At 33.6% G+C, this 16,770-nt stretch overlaps 1 protein-coding gene across 1 annotated transcript in view; it reads right to left on the bottom strand.

The window, feature by feature from the left end:
• Positions 1 to 16,770, bottom strand: part of Dnajb4 (DnaJ heat shock protein family (Hsp40) member B4) — a 36,768-nt gene that overhangs the window by 18,919 nt on the left and 1,079 nt on the right. The window lies entirely within an intron of this gene.

Genomic DNA, 16,770 nt, shown 5'->3' with positions numbered 1-16,770 from the left:
AAAAAAAAAAAAAAAAAAAAAGTAGCTCTTGTTACTTCAAGAACTGGGGACATAGCTGTAGAGTATTTGCCTACCTACCATGCAAGAGGCCCTGGGTTCCATTCCTAGTACTGCAAAAAATAAAATAAAAATAGAAAAGTGCTAATTCAATGGTTTGGTCTTTAAAAACTGAAACCACAATCTATTTTGAATCCAGTGAAATTACTTCTTTTGTTTTCTTGGTAAAATGAAAGGATCTTAAAATTTCATTAATATTTTTAAGTTTTCTAAAAGCATGAATAAAAGATGTCAAACTAACCTAAATTTCTCAGTACTTTAATTTTCTTTTCTTTTTCAGTATTGGGGATTGAATTCAAGCTTTGCATGTGCTAGGCAAGTGTTCTACACTGAAGTGCTACATTACCAGCCCAGTTTTCCAACTTCAATACTGTCTTATTGTTTATTTTATAATACTTTCCCTACACAAAGCATTATAATATACACACTTAATATACACATTAGTGATTTAATGGTATTCAAAAACAAATAACTAAAATGAAAATTTAAAAATTTAAAAGTATATGTGTTTTGGGCTGGGGTTGTGGCTCAGTGGGAGAGTGCTTGTCTAGCATGTATGAGGCCCTGGGTTCCGTCCTCAGCACCACATAAAAACAAAATAATGTGTCCACCTAAAACTAAAGATACATAAACAAATAAATATATTTTTTTAAAAAGTATATGCTTTTAAAAACTAAGGTAAAAGTAATATTGCTTTAAGAATTTTATTAAAACTACTAGTTATCTGTAGATACTCCGGGGTCAGAAATATTTTATACTTAAAAATATATATTTCCTTTTTTGGAGTATAGCTCTGATTTATTAAAATTATTATTAAATACATTTAAGTGTATCCTAATAAGTCACAGACAAGTTTATAAGAGAGCCAGTAAATACAGGTCAGCTAATAAAGTTTCCTACCATTTTGAAAAACACTTAAAATGTTTTCTTTACACTAATTTTTAACAGTGAATTAGAAGTCAAAAGAAATTATAGCTTCACTAGATTAAAAGTAAAAAAAAATTGTGACATTAATTTTCATAATATATTTTATTTAACCCAGTAAATCCAAGAACATGTAATATACAAATTTTCAGTGAGACAATTTTACATGCCTCTTTGGGGACTAAATCTTTGAATCAAGAAGGTTGTTTTACATTTATACAACATTTCAATTTGAATAGTACATTTAAGAAGCTTCACAACCTCATGTGACTAATGGCTACTGTATACAAAGTAAAGATATACAGATTTTTTCTAATCACCATTCTAATGAACCAATTTTTCAGAAATCTTAGCCTATGAATTTATCTCATATATATAATTCTCACTTGCATTTTTACTTATAGTATTTTATTTTTCCTTTTACACAAAAAATGAAGATTTATATTTAAAGTAAACTAATAGGAATGGTTCTATTTATATAGGTTCAGTTGACAAATACTTTCATAATGTTCCAATTAAAGCAACACTAGAACTTTATGTGATTTTCACTTTCCTTTTTTGAATTTGTCATACATGGATAGAGAAGGCATCTTAACTGGATGGTCAGAAGAAAGTAGTATGTGGTCAAAGTGAAACCAGCAGCTCCTAAGATAAATAGTACAGAGAAAAAGGGAGAAAAATGTCTGTAGCACAAGAGGTGAGGCAGGGGAAGAAAATATGCTGCTATTTCACTGAACTGTTAAGCTCTTAGCTAAGATAGTAACAAACTGATTATCTAACAAGTTTAAGTCTTCAATCGTTCACAACTGTAAAATGATTTCTTTTAACTTAAATTAGTATTGAATTTTAACTGTGAATTATCTTTATGTTACATCCTGAAGACATAATGAAACCACTCCTATTATGACCCTTAACGATTCAAAGACTTTATTGACAGTTACCAAAAATAACTATTAGAACATTTATAAAAATAAGCCAACATGTTCTATAATATTTATCAACTACTATAAAAGCAGGTTACTGACTGCCTAATTCAAATTACAATGAGCTCAAACTACTACTGCCTAGAGTAGGATATTTATAGATTTAAAAATTAGGGTTTTTAAAGTAATGTTAAGTGGATGAGTTTAATATTTGAGTTTTTAATACTTAAAAAAAAGACTTTTTGTTATCTGTACTAAATCAGCATATCAAGGCGAACCTTATCAAGACCCAATTATGTTAAACTGTTGCTTGTGCCAGGAAGGATAAAATAGTATGAGACATAGCCCCTTGCTCTCAAGAGGTTTAAATTAAATATATCAAAAACTACTACTGTCAGTTGATGCTTTTGCTATATAGTGGTAGTGTTAAAATAGTTGAAGCAAAGACTGTATGGCCTACAAAGCCTAAAAAACATACTGTCTGGCCCTTAACAGGCCATGTTTGCTGACTCCTGCTTTATATAAACTATTCTTGATGGAAGAAGAGGGTAGTCTAAAAAAAAGCATTAAATACAATAAAATTTTATTGAATCTGGCAAATTTTTCTAAAACTCTGGTTTTCACTATAAGAATTCAGAAAATGAAAGGTCAAAGTCTTCTTGCTAGGTCAATGATGAAATAAAATTTGTAGACTAATTCTTTTTTTTTTTTTAAGTTGTAGATGGACACAATACTTTTAGTCATATTTATTCCATGTGGTGGTGAGGATGGAACCCAGTGCCTCACATGTGCTAGATGAGCACTCTACCACTGAGCCACAACCCCAGCACCCTAATTCTTAACTAGACATGTCTGCTAAGGAGACTATATTAGAATATTTGAGGTATCAGATAAGATGTTTATCAAAAGACAGTACATATGTTACAAAAAAAACTGACAAAGCTGGGTATGGTGGCACATGTCTGTAATCCCAGAGACTTGGGAGGGTAAGGCAGGTGGACTGAAAATTCAAGGCCAGCCTTAGCAATTTACCAAGGATCTAAGTAACTTAGGGACACTCTGTCTCCAAATAAATAAAAAGAGCTGGGGATGTAGCTGAGTGGTTACAAACCCCTGTGTTCAATCCTTGGTAGAAAACAAAACTCTGAGAAAGACTACTTAATAATCATACTGTTTTGCTTAATTTAACCATTCCCATCAAACTCCTCAGTCCTGGCCATAAATGACTTTGGCCATTTCCCAAAAGTCACATTTACCCTGAAAGCAGTCGATTCACATTATCTGCCATACTTACATTTGATAAAATTGCAGGGGATGCTGAATTAGCAAATTCTGAATCATTATCCCTAAGGAAATACAGTTAGATTCCTGACAGATTGATCACATTTTCTTCTACCAACCAGTAATACTATTTTAAAATACCTTATTCAATATATATTGTTAATTTATTGACATTAACTCATAGCCAACAGCACTGTAAGTCATGAGCCTAAACAAGCTTATTTAACATAAATATCCATAAGGCACATCAGACTATAGGAGGCAGTACTGGGGATTGAACCCAGGTCCCTGCACAAGCAGGCAAGCTTTCGGCCACAGAGCTACAACTCCAGGCTCTTTTGTTATTTTGAGACAGGATCTCACTAATTTGTTCAGGCTGACCTCAAACTTGCAATTCTGCCTTGGCCTCCTGACTTGTTGAGATTACAATTCTGGGCCACAACATCTGGATTCACAAAATATAGGCTTCTTGCACTTAGGAATATTAGACAGCACCTCAACACTGTGGTTGGGAGCCATTTTAAATAGCGATATCACCAAAAAAGCAGAAAGATGTAAAAAAAAAAAAGATTTCACTAAATAGACTACAGAAAAAGAGACTCATTTACAGTACAAGAGCTGAAACAAGAATGCACAGTGCTAACTTATTCAACCTTAGCTGATTCATAAGGCTCAAATTGCTACTCTTGTACCCACATATCTGGAAATGACCTCAGAACACCTTCAGTATTGATTTGGGGATAAAAATAAATTTTGTTTATTAGGTAAATTTGTAAATACAGAATTGGCAAGAAATGATGACCAACTATATAATGATGTGCCATAATTAAGAATTTTCTAAATTAACTATAAGTTTTTAAAAATTATTTCTGAGCAACATTAAGTTCACAGGCACCAAGGGCTGTGCCTTTGAAGTGACATTTGTTATAGATAAAGCAAACAGGTTGTGTGTATGTAGGTGTATCCCCTCTTCCCCACTCCAGAAACTCTTCACCTAGTTTATTTCTGCTTTGTTACTCTAGTTGTACTGTTACTCTAGTTGTACTGTGGGTTGGGTTCCCCTGATCCACTTTTACCCTATAGCTCAATTCTATCACTCCAAAAAAAAAAAAAAAAACCTCTAAATAATGGTTTACTGATGCCTTACTCACTATGGGTTTTTTTATTTTGTTTTGTTTTGCAATATTGAGGATTAAACCCAGAAGTGTTCTGCTCTATTACCAAGCTATACCCCCAACCCTTTTTATTTTATTTTTATTTTGAGACACTCTTGTTAAATTGCTGAAGCTGGTCTCTGCAATCCTCTTTTTGAGTTGCTGGGATGATAGGACTGTGCCACCATGCTGGTTTATCCACTGAGTTGAAACCTCCCTGAGAGATCTTGTTTTAGTCTTTCTTTTTCCTCCTAGAACCAACAGAATAAAACCTTTACAATATACTGCTGCTTAATGAACTTTCACTGAGTGAATAAATCAGAGATTAGTAATTGAGACCTAAAGTACAATGACCATGATATAAAGACCAAAAAATTTTAAATAAGAAGTAGAATCTATACATTTTGCCAATTGGCTGGCTATATAGATAAGGAAGGATTTCAGATTACCAGTTTCTGGAGTGAATAAAGTTGTGCACAGCTATGTTTTCACGAAAATGCAGAATACAGGACAGTGTTTGAAGGGAAAGACAAGTTCCATTATAAACAGGCCTATGGCTCTATTAACAGCCCCTTCATCTATGCTACTTCTATTTGGAAAGTTTTATTGTTTGATTGCCTTTCTAAGTACTACTGTGTTGTAATAACCTGTTTCTCTAGCTAATTCCTCCAACAAAAATGCCTAACTGTACAGTGCAAGATTTATTTTTCACTCCCCAAAACTTAGTAAATATTCACTTAAATTAAATGTGGATGAAGGTGTCCACAAAACAGATATTCTGAACTGAAGCTTAGAAAGAAATAGCTAGAGATAAAAAACAAAAAAATTAGAAAGAATCATCACGAGTGATATTTTTAAGTGTGAAAAAGAAATGACTTTTGGAAAGAATCAAAGACAGAACGAGAAGACCAGTATGTATAGATCACATCAGTAAAGCGAAAACATGAAAAAACTAAGGAATCATTAGAGATTAACCAGGTGAATCAGCCATTCATATCTTCTTTCTGGCTAACAGCTATCCAATTTCTTCCAGGAATAAAGTAAGTGACTCAAGGAAGGTAGAAGTTTTCTCCAGTCTCTGGGAATTGGTTCATGTTGGTTGAAGTCAATCATAGTAATCACATTTTCTTTTGCCAGTAACATGTAAGAGAAATGATCTGGGGAACTGTGGGGGAGATTTTCCTCCCTGAAAGAAAAATCCTAGCAGAAACCCCAGCATTACCTTCCAGGTTTTGAATGATGAAAATTCAATGCTTGCTGTCTTATAACCCTAAAAGTAGATATCTGTGACACAGTAATTATGGCAGAATATACAGCAAAAAGTTAGGTTCTCTTATAGTGTTGTTGCATCTCTAAATGAGCTGCCTATCACTGGACTTTTTGTTAAAAGATTCTATTACTTGCAATTGAAAACACCCTGATACTACTAGTGTCCCAAAAACCAAAGGGAGGAAAGCATTTTATGAAGAACATAGGGAAGTCAAGGGTGATATGAAAGTTACTCTTGGAGGTTAGAATGATTTTGGTTTCAGTAGTAGTAGCTAATCATACAACTACGCAAAAATTATTCTAAAAATACACATATAAATTCATTTACTCTTTTACAATAATTTTAAGATAGATGGAATTGTAAGCAATAAAAGGAAAAGTGAGATAGCAGTGAACTGAACAGTACAAAGAAAATGAAATGAGATAATAAATTTAGTATTTCAAAAAAGTTGTCTTAAGGAAAGAATAAAGAATTATAATAACAAGGGGATAAAAGAGGTTTTATGATGGTCAAGAGAGCAAGTAAATGATTAAAAAAAGATGAGATATATAAAAATATTTTAGATACATTAGGAAAATAAGTAATCAGGTAATATCTCAGAGAAGACTTGTTAAGTATGAGTAGGTGAGATCTGCACAAAATTAGAAGTTGGGTCTGAGAGCAAAAGGAAATAAAGACAAATTTGTAAGTTTGAAGGCAAAAGGATTAGAAAGACCAAGTTCATAAATGCTATAAATTTTCTCTTAAAAATGTTTTTAAAAGGCTTCTATTTCTGGGGCTGTGGCTGTATCTCAGTGGTAGAGTGCCTGCCTCACACTGGGTTCAATACTCAGCACCACATAAAAATAAATAAAGGTATTGTGTCCAGCTACAACTAAAAAATAAATATTAAAAAAAAAAACAGAATGGGAAAGATGGTCTGAGGTTGCGGCTTAGCGGTAGAGAGCTTGTCTAGCATGTGTGGGGCCCTGGGTTCGATTCTCAGCACTACATAAAAATAAATAAAATAAAGGTTAAAACAAAAAATAAAAAAAGAATGGGAATGGTTAGTAGGAAGAGCAGAAGACCATAAGAATGCACTGTAGGAGCTGGGGTTGTAGCTCAGGGGTAGAGCGCTCACCTAGCACAGGCGAGGTCCTGGGTTTGATCCTCAACACCACATAAAAATAAGTAAATGAAATAAAGGCATTGTATCCATCTATACCTAAAAAATGAATATTAAAAAAAGAATGCACTGTAATAATTCAGATGGTTTGGAACATGATATAGCAGAGGATGTCGTGAAAAGTGGTCAACTTCTGCATATACTTTAAAGATAGTCAATAGGATTTCCTGATGAATCAGATGTGGGATGTGTGAGAAATCAATAATGACACCAAGGTTTTTCAGCTTCAGCTATTTACTGAATTAGAGGAGAACGCAGGGAAGTTGGGGAGTTCAGTATAGGAAATACTAAGTTCAAAATGCATGAAAATGTCTAGTATGCAGTTGGAAAAGAGTCTGGTAATCAAGAAATAGTCCAGACAGAAGGAAACAAATAAGAGGAATAGAGGTAAAACTAAAACCATGACACTTAAAGAAAGTACTAGAATGAATGAAGGGTTATTTTGTTTTGCTTGGTTAGAAGTTCAAGGATTGGATCCAAGGATTCATAAACGTAGTAGTAATAATAACTATTACTAGCAAAGTGGGGTTTCTCATTCATCCCAGGAGGTGAGTCTTAATTATTCAAAAGCAAGTATGATCCTTGCAAGCACAAACCTGTGTGACTCAGTTCTAAATTATTCAAAAGCCAGTATGACACTTGCAAGCATAAAACCTGTGACTCAGTTCTAGTCAAGACAGGGATAATCTGGCTGGTAGTCAGGGCTAGGATAAGGGGAATGTATACTGGTAGAAGAAACTTTTTTCTTCCATTTAACAGTTATGACTGTACAATACCTGGAACTATGGCAATGCTTCAGTAGAGATTGGGAAAGCTAAGCAAGTAAGCTGAGGATGGCAGAGGACAAAGATGAAAAAAAATATGGATACATCATAAAACTGTTGAGTTGCTAACTCAATCAGCTTTAGGGTCACTCCTGTACTTTCTATTATTACTTAAGCAACTTAAGAGTTTTCATTACTTGGAGTCAAAAATATCTGGATGTAACCATTTCATTTAATAACAATGCTCAGGTAACTGAAAAGCAAACAGACTTAAAAAAAAAAAAAAAGGTTAATACCTTTGCAAGGTCACTTAAGTAACAAATGGTGAACTGAAGTTTATCTGACTCCAAGTCTATCTGAAACTGTTTAATGGCCGCAAATTAAGAGTGGACATATTAAGAGAGGTGAGTATGAGTTGAGAATTAGCAAAGTGAATGATAAAAAGTTAAGGCCAGGAAGTAAGACGCTGAAAAAGGAGTAGAGAAACAAATGGAGTACACTAGTAGACAAGCTAAACTGACAGGTCTTCCTGAAAAGAGAATATCAGATTTTTATTGTTTGAAAAGTCTGGATGAAGGTTAGATGCAGGTAGACATGAATAGGGAGTAAAGAGTATTTTGAGTGGTCAAAGATTAATGTACCTTTTACTAACATTTACCATATGGCATACTTGATTTTCTGATATAGTAGTGACTAAAATACACAAGGTACACTAGAGTTTCCACTCTAGAGTGAAGGACAATAAACAAAAACTAGAACTTTAGTGTGCAAAAAGATTAAGGCCAGTACTGTCACTGGAACTTAGTAGCACTGACCTAAGATGAAGGTACCCAGATGTGACATAGATAGCAATCTGAGGCCTTTTCTCAGGGTTACAAACAAACATCAAAATGACAATCAGAATGACATTGATTAGCATACGTGAGATATTTTTTCAAATAATTTAACTTACATTAGGGAATAAATGTTTAATGAATGATCCACCTGGTCATTAAACTTTTCCTACTTCAACTTTTCAATCCACTGCTTAATAAATGCCTAAAAGCAAATAAATAATCTACAAAGTGATTCATGATTTCATTCAATATTCACTCAATTAGAATATGTGCCAGAAAGATGGAATACTTGCTTATTATGTTCACTTCTGGATCGCCAGTATTTTTATTGGATTGAATAAATTAATACACTAATATGCAAGCTTTATGTTAATTCTCAGTTGAATAAGAATCCTCTTGCCCTTCAGAGTTCAGCTCCAATTTAAATCTCTTGATCTTTTTCTAAGCACATACTTAAGGATCAGAGTTTAGAAGAAATGAAAAAACAATAGTTGTCTGGGAAAAACGTTTATTTTAAGCTTCATATACTTCTAAAATTTATTTTTAATAAATTTTATCTTGAAAAATTAGTATTGCATCCTTAGTTGGTACAATTAGATAATGTAGCATAAATGATGATAAACTACAGGAAAACTCTAATTTCAGATGCTTCTAAAACATTTAATTCCTTTTTCCTCTCAAGTTCATATTCCTTCAAATAGATTTTTTAAAATGAAGTGAGGCCATCAGTTAATGTGAAGTAACATAAAATAGCAAACAAAATCAGAAGGCAAATTCCAAAGAGATCACTGCTATAAATAGACATGGAAATGTCAGCACCGAAGCAAAGTTCTACTAAAAACAACACAACTGTTATCCCAAGTGAGTCTTAAATCTTATACCCACCCAGTTAAGGATTTTATTTCACTTGGTAAAGATCTTCAGTATTTCAATAATCTATTTCCAAAAGGAAATGCTGTAAGTAAAGACAGACGTCCTGATTACAAAAAACAAGATGCTTCTGGTTCTGCACAGATTCTTCTTCTTCTTGTACTTAATGAGAAAATCTCCTTCATCCCAAAACTGCTGCTTCATATAGAAGACAACTCATGAAATAAAGAGCATTGAATAGGAATCTAGCATTGGCTCTGTAAGTAATTTTGTCACTTTATACAAGACACTCAAGCAATCTGGGTCACTGTTTCCTCCACCGTAAAACAAAAGAAATGGATTTTCCAAAACTCATATTTTAAGAAAAATTTGAGTGAAGTCACCCTCCAGTGCCATCTTGCCTCAAATGCCCTCAATATTCATAACCATATATTCTAAAATTTGCTGAGCTTTAAATTTGTAAGAAAATGATAAGTAGGAGATAATAAGGAATTCAACTTAATAGTTATTAAGATTTTGCCAACATAAAAGCACTAAGCTCTACTGGGCATACCAAAGAGTAAGACCCAGTCTTTGAGCAGTCCTTTTTAAAGAGAAAGGAATAAGGACAAGATCCTTGTATTCAGAACATTTACTATAATTTATCTTGGGGAACAAAATTTAACTCAGTTTAACTGTCCAAACATTTATTAAGTACTTTTTGTGTAAAAGGGAAGTTTTCAGATTTTCATGAGCATACGAATAATGCTCCCTTTCTAAAAAATAAGAAATGCAGATTCCTCAAAACATGATTCAGTAGGAATGTTGTCTGCACTTCAAAAGATGACACTGGTAGTTTTTGGTTAAGAAACACTACCCTAACCTACATTACAAAAAGTTGAAAGGCTCTCAAAATATAAATTTTGGCACCTTAAAATTTTTAAGAATCATCTAAAAAAGCAGGCAGCTTCAAAATGAAGGCCACAGGGAATGGCTTTTCTAAGATAAGCAGATAAAAGGCAAAGAAAATATATGATTGGCTAAGATGGAGCAGAAGCTTTATTTGGCTTATGCCAGTGGAAAGTCCCTAGTTAGAGGTTAGTAAACGGTTTCTGTCTGGTTAAGACTACAGTTAGATTTCAGTTTGTTTATGTGGGAACCCAGGGTACTGGAGCCATTTAGTTATTTTAACAATTTAAAAACAGAAAATGCTTCTAGACCTTGAGACTATACACCCCTAACAACTAGAAACAAACTATAAGCAAAAGTCTAAGAGAACTTAAAACTTCAGAGTTTCTTGGCCTGCATTTAACCAGGATTAATTTCAGAAACTTTTAAAGATTTAAATACAGACCAATTAAATCAGTGTCTGGGAGTATGGATTGGAACCAACTCTTCCTTATTTTTTTTTTGTGTGTGGGGGGTTGTTTTGATTTTTGTCTTGGAATGCTGGGAATCAAACCTAGGGCCTTGTGCTTGTTAGGCCAAATGCTTTACACCAATGAAATGCTTTACCTCCTCCTCCTCCTATAACCCCTATCTTCAAATTTTTATTTATTTATTTATTTGGTTGTAGATGAACACAATACCTTTATTTCATTTATTTATTTTTATGTGGTGCTGAGGACCAAACCCAGTGCCTCACATGTGCTAGGCAACTCCTCTACCACTGAGCCACAATCCCAGCCCATACCCTCAAGTTCTTAAAAAAAGCTCTCTCTTGCCACTGCAGACAATACTAACTAAAATATCACCAAAATAGGTTAGTCAGGTTAGGTTTCATGAAAAAAAACGAGGGAGTGGGGGAGGGGAGAAGAGGAGAAAGGGAAAAAGATGTGTGTATGTGTGTGTCCATCCTGTGCTGGGATTTGAATCCAGGGGCTGTGCATGCTTAAACAAGTGTTCTAGCACTCCCCCTCCAAATGATAATTTTAATCTGGATTTTTTTTTTAGCCAAAGTTTTAAAAAATGTAATAGAAGAAATAAAAGGAACTGGTATATTAATATCCAATAGGGAAGGGAAAAAATAATGTTTTGACCACAAAATTAAGAGAGAAAAGGAATAAACATATTAAAGGTTTTTGTTTGTTTGTTTTTGGTACTGAGGATTTAACCCAGGGGTCTTAACTACCAAGCCACATCCCTAGCCCTTTTTATTTTTTATTTTAAAACAGGGTCTCACTGAGTTGCTGAGGCTGGCCTCAAACTTGTGATCCTCCTGCCTCAACCTCCGGAGTCACTAAAATTACAGGCATGTGCCACCATGCCTGCCTGTAGACATTTTGTTTTTAGAAAACGTGCAAAATAAAAGTCTTATAGATAGCTAAGCAGACACAGGTTTGGAAACACACTGGGGTTAATACAGGACCAATTTAAAGTAAATTAAAATTTTATATATATATATATATATATATATATATATATATATATATATATTTTAAGTCATCTCTGGATTATTAATAATACCTAATTGTAAATGCTATGTAAATAGTTGCAATATTGTATTGTTCAGAAATAATGACAAGGAAAAAAGTCTGCGTATGTTCTATAAAGACAGAATTTTTTTTCTGATTATTTCTGATCCATGGTTGGTTGAATCCACAAATGCAAAATCCAGAGGGCAGACTACATATGTAGGCATATATAGAAACATACCATATAAAGTGTTATATACTTTAATAACCCATCCAATGTAACAATAGAAAACAGGATTATATCATGTGACATGAGTTCATTAAATTTTGCAAATTAAATCCATTATTTTTTCCTTATATAAAGAGCTGCCTTCTCATGAAGAATTTTGGTCTAGGTCTTGATTAAAAATGAATGCAAATATTTTAAAGATTCAAATAAAAATGCTAATTCATGAACCATATCCTAGAAATTACAAAGACATTCATTTTCTTACCCATCTTTTTACAGACAATTCCTTTCTTTCAAGTCAGGCTGCCCAATTCAAATTGCAGCTTGCAGCTCTTACACTAATATGTTGCCCTGGGCAAGTTAATATACCTATACCTCAGCAAAATGAGAGATATTAATATCCTCTATCTCATAAAGCCTCTTATGAGAATAAACTAGTCCACTTAAAAAACTCAGAACAATGACCATTATACGGTATACACTATTACTATCAGTGTTTTGGACATTATGACCAAGTGGGAATTCCAAATAAACAGCAAATGATACAATGGTAAACTACCATGATACAGCACAGGAGAATGAATAGAAATCCCTAATTTAGAGTTTCAGACAAGCTTTTTGGAAAAAATAGGGAATTACCATACAACAGTAAAATAGAAGTCAAAGATCAGTTTCTTATAGAGAAAATATACAATAGCTCAAGGGCTCCATAGTTAGGAATATGTGGAATGATTAACAGTAAACAGCTGGATTTAGAGTAAATCAATGGTCATTAGCAACATCATAGTAATCTTCAGTCCTCTAATAGCTCTTCAATTAGGACACTCAAATTTGGCATCCAAATCAGAAAAGAAATTTCTGGGAACTCAGGGTGAGATGATACTACAACAATTTCTTTTTCTTTTTCAGTGGTAAAGTAAGACTTAGACACTGACATACATCTTTAGCCCTTTTTTAAATTTTTACTTTGAGACAGGGTCCCGCTCTAAGTTGCTGAGGCTGGGGTCTCCATCTTTTGATCCTCCTCGCTCAGCTTCCCAAATTGCTGAGATTACAGGCATGTACCACATAGTCTGGCTAAGCAGTTTCTCAAAGGCAAAAATTATATTCTTTTACTGATAGCTACTTTTAAGAAACAGATTAAAATTTTACCCTCTCTTAATGTTATGCCAGTGAAAGAAAGAACTTGTAACCTACCAAAGGGCATACACACTTGATTCTAGATCCTCTGGGACCAAAGCCAGAATCTTTTCGACAACATTGGGCTGCCTCCAGTTTCAGACACTGATCAAACTGCTATTCCCTACAATGTTCCAAAGTTAGTTACAATTTGTGTTAACAACTTTGTCCTTTAAAATACAAAATATCTCCTGCTTCCATTCACACCATAGTCTAAAATAAAATCCTAGAAACTCAAACAGCATGGAGATCAAAGTCACAAAGATTAATCACCCACCTAATAATCAAATATCTGAATAACATCCTGGACCATCACTTTAAAGTGGCTGCAATTCTCACATTTTCCTGTCTGTATCTGTTGGGATTGTAGACAGGAAAAACAGAATTGGTTTCAATAACAGACTATAACATAAGAGTATAAGGTTATAAGAGAGCCTTCTGGCTAAAACCTATCAAATGTATGTGGATATAAAATGAGGCAGGAAAGCTAGACAATTTTGCCATTCTAAAATGCCTGTTCAAAAACCATAATGGGTTACTTTTCACCATTAGGTATAAATAACAAGGTATAAATAACAATCTATCAATATTCCACACAGTCTTAAAAAATCCTAACAGTGAAAAGCTGTACTAAGAATGAATCAATTTGGTAAGCAATATTAGAAAGTAAAAGGAAGAAACTTTCTAGTATATTTAATAATCCAACTTTTATTTACCCTTTTATTCTATTATTTGGCAATTTATGTATTAGACTTTTCTTAAAAAATTTTTTTCTTAGTTGTTGATAGATCTTGATTTATTTATACGTGGTGCTGAGAATCGAACCTAGTGCCTCACACATGCCAGGCAAGTGCGCTACTGCTGAGCCACAGTCCCAGCCCGCTATTAGACTTTTATAAGTTCAGAACTACTGATTTTTCCTTCATCCTGAGGAGAAAATATGGAATACTTATCAGAAGTTAATTTTTTAATATTAAAAGAATTATTTTTTCAGACTAATGCCAGAGTTTTAAAAATTGATTTTAAAATTCCTTGATAAGAGTGTAATCATCAAACATACTTCAGCCGGATATTCAGCTAATCTCTCAAAGCACGATAAACCAATTTTAGATTATTGTGATATGCCCATGATAGATACGTTTTTTTCTTGTTGGTTTTTAATTTTTCTTTTTTATTTTTCATATTCCCATTTTTAAGAAGATTTACACTGGAAAGGGGAATAAGCAGTCAAGATGATTTTATCAGTTTCAATAAAATTAAGCTAGAACAAAGAAGAGTATAAATAGCTTTGAGAAGAGTGTATGAACTCAAAACTAACACATATTCAGCTTAGGTAAATCACTAGCAAACTGGCACACTGGCTTATGCCCATAATCCAAGTGACTTGGGAGGCTGAAGCAAGAAAATCATAAATTCATGGCCAGCCTCAGAAACTTAACAAGATCTTGTCTCAAAATAAAAAATAAAAAGGATTGGAGATGTGGTAAAGTGTCCCTGGGCTTAAAACCCAGTATAAAAAAAAAAAAATTCATAGTTTTCCCACAATTTGGTTGACTTTGCAGGATTTTGTTTTACCAAAAGTATTTAAATATACTTGTATATTTTAAGTGGACTACATGCTTATTTTTTCCTGATCATGCAATACCAAAAAATAAACTGTATTTTTAAAAATATTTTTTTTAGTTGTAGCTGGATACAATGCCTTTATTTATTTATTTATTTTTATGTGGGGCTGGAGATTGAACCCAGCGCCTCACATGTGCTAGACCATTGAGCCACAATTTATATTTGAGCCATATTTAAAATATGCAAATTGCATATTTTAACTCCCATTTGCATAGCACTTTATGATTTCTGAAGAGCTTACAGATATAGCTCATTCAAGGATGATAAAGTAGATTATGATCACTATGTAGATGTGAAATCAGAAACACATATTAAGCCACCTGCCCAACATCAAAAAATCAACTAAGCCAGGTGCAGTGGCACATGCCTGTAATCCCAGCAACTTGGGAGGCCCATGCAGGAGGATTGCCAGTCTCAGCAATTTAGTGAGGTCCTAAGCAACTTAGCCAGACTGTGTCTCAAAATTAAAAAATTAAAAGGGGTAGGTGGCTCAGTGGTTGAACATCCCTGGATTCAATCTCTAGTACTAAGGGGGGAAAAAAAAACACCTAAAATGGAAAAGCTGAGTTTTTTTCAGCATGCATTCATTCAACAAATACAGAGTGCCAAAACTATAAGCTAGGTAGAGACAAAATCCCTGCTCTCTAGAAATTTATGTTTTAATGAAAGAGAGGCATAAAGAAGTTTACACGTAAAAGAAAAAATTATTTCAGATAAATGCCATAAAGAGAACATGGTATCAGACAGTAAGTACAGAATGGCAAGATCAGAATGGTCTAAGGAGTAGCACCTGAAGAGCATATTGGCAAAGGAAAAAACAAGTACAAGGTTCCACAGGCAGGAAGTTCTTGAATAGCAAAGCAGACAAATACTTGGAGTGGAGTTAGTTTTAGACACAGTGGCCCAATTACATGGAACCCCCAGGCCATTCTAAGAGAATTTAAAATGCAATTGGAAATATATAGGCCAGACCTGATTTGTTTTCTAAAAAAAAAAATATTAACCTTCTGTATGAGGAATGAATTGTAAAATCATCAGGAAGAGGTACCTCTCAAGCTTCAAAAATACCCATAATGGTTTATTTCTTGGATAATATTCCTATAGAATGGATACATGGGTGCTTGTTACTTTTGAAACCGTATGTATTACCATAAATTTCTGTACCAAATTTCATAATTTTTTAAAAAGCAAATTTAAGATATGTAAGACCAGAAGCAGAGAAATCAACTAAAATGCTGCTTAACCATCCAGAAATGAAGTGATGGTAACTTGTGTTAGGGTGGGAGCAGTAGGGGCAAAAGTAATGAAATTTAGAATATGCATTGGCATTACAGTCAATAGGGTCTTTCTGGATGTAGAGAAGAGGCAGAAACAGAAACCAAGGATGACCAGTACTTATCAATAAGGGGTAATTTTGCTCAAGGCATACAAGCAATGTCTGTATCTATTTCGGGTTGTCACAACTGGTGATAGGCCAAAGGGGGGCGCTGGCATCTGTAGGGAGAAGACAAGGAAGTTGCCAAACATACTAGAATAGCAGAACAGTACAGCAAAACAAAGATTTTTCTGGTCTAAAATGTCAGTAGTGCTGAAGGTGAGAAATCCTCGTCTAGACTGATTCCAACTTCTTCCCATTCTAGCATATCCATACCTCTATCAAAAAAAAATATATATATATACATATGAAATATATGTACATATATATGTATACGTGTGTGTACAGAGAGGTTCTTACTTTCAATATCTAAATAAAAGTAAAATATACATGAAATAAAGGTTGTTTGGGGGGGTAAATTATATAACTCTGGTAAATTATGTTGACCAGAAGGCCTAACTGGTATCTAATTAATAAAACATGAAAAAAACAATTACTCATTAATAAATATTTGTTAGACAACTAAAAATATGAAGTTTCTGTTTAGCAATACACCCAACACTGCTTTTATAGTTTGTTGATATACTGTAGTCTAATACATTGACTGCTTTCCCAAATATAATTTCCACTTAAAAAAAAAACAAACTTTTTTTTTGGTACTAGGGGTTGAGAACCACAGGCTTTTTGCCACTGGGTTACATTCCTATACCTTTTTATATTCTTA

The sequence above is a fragment of the Marmota marmota genome, unplaced genomic scaffold (genome assembly GCF_001458135.2).
Source record: "Marmota marmota marmota unplaced genomic scaffold, marMar, whole genome shotgun sequence".
NCBI lineage: Eukaryota > Metazoa > Chordata > Mammalia > Rodentia > Sciuridae > Marmota > Marmota marmota.
This window is presented reverse-complemented; position numbering and strand designations above follow the sequence as displayed.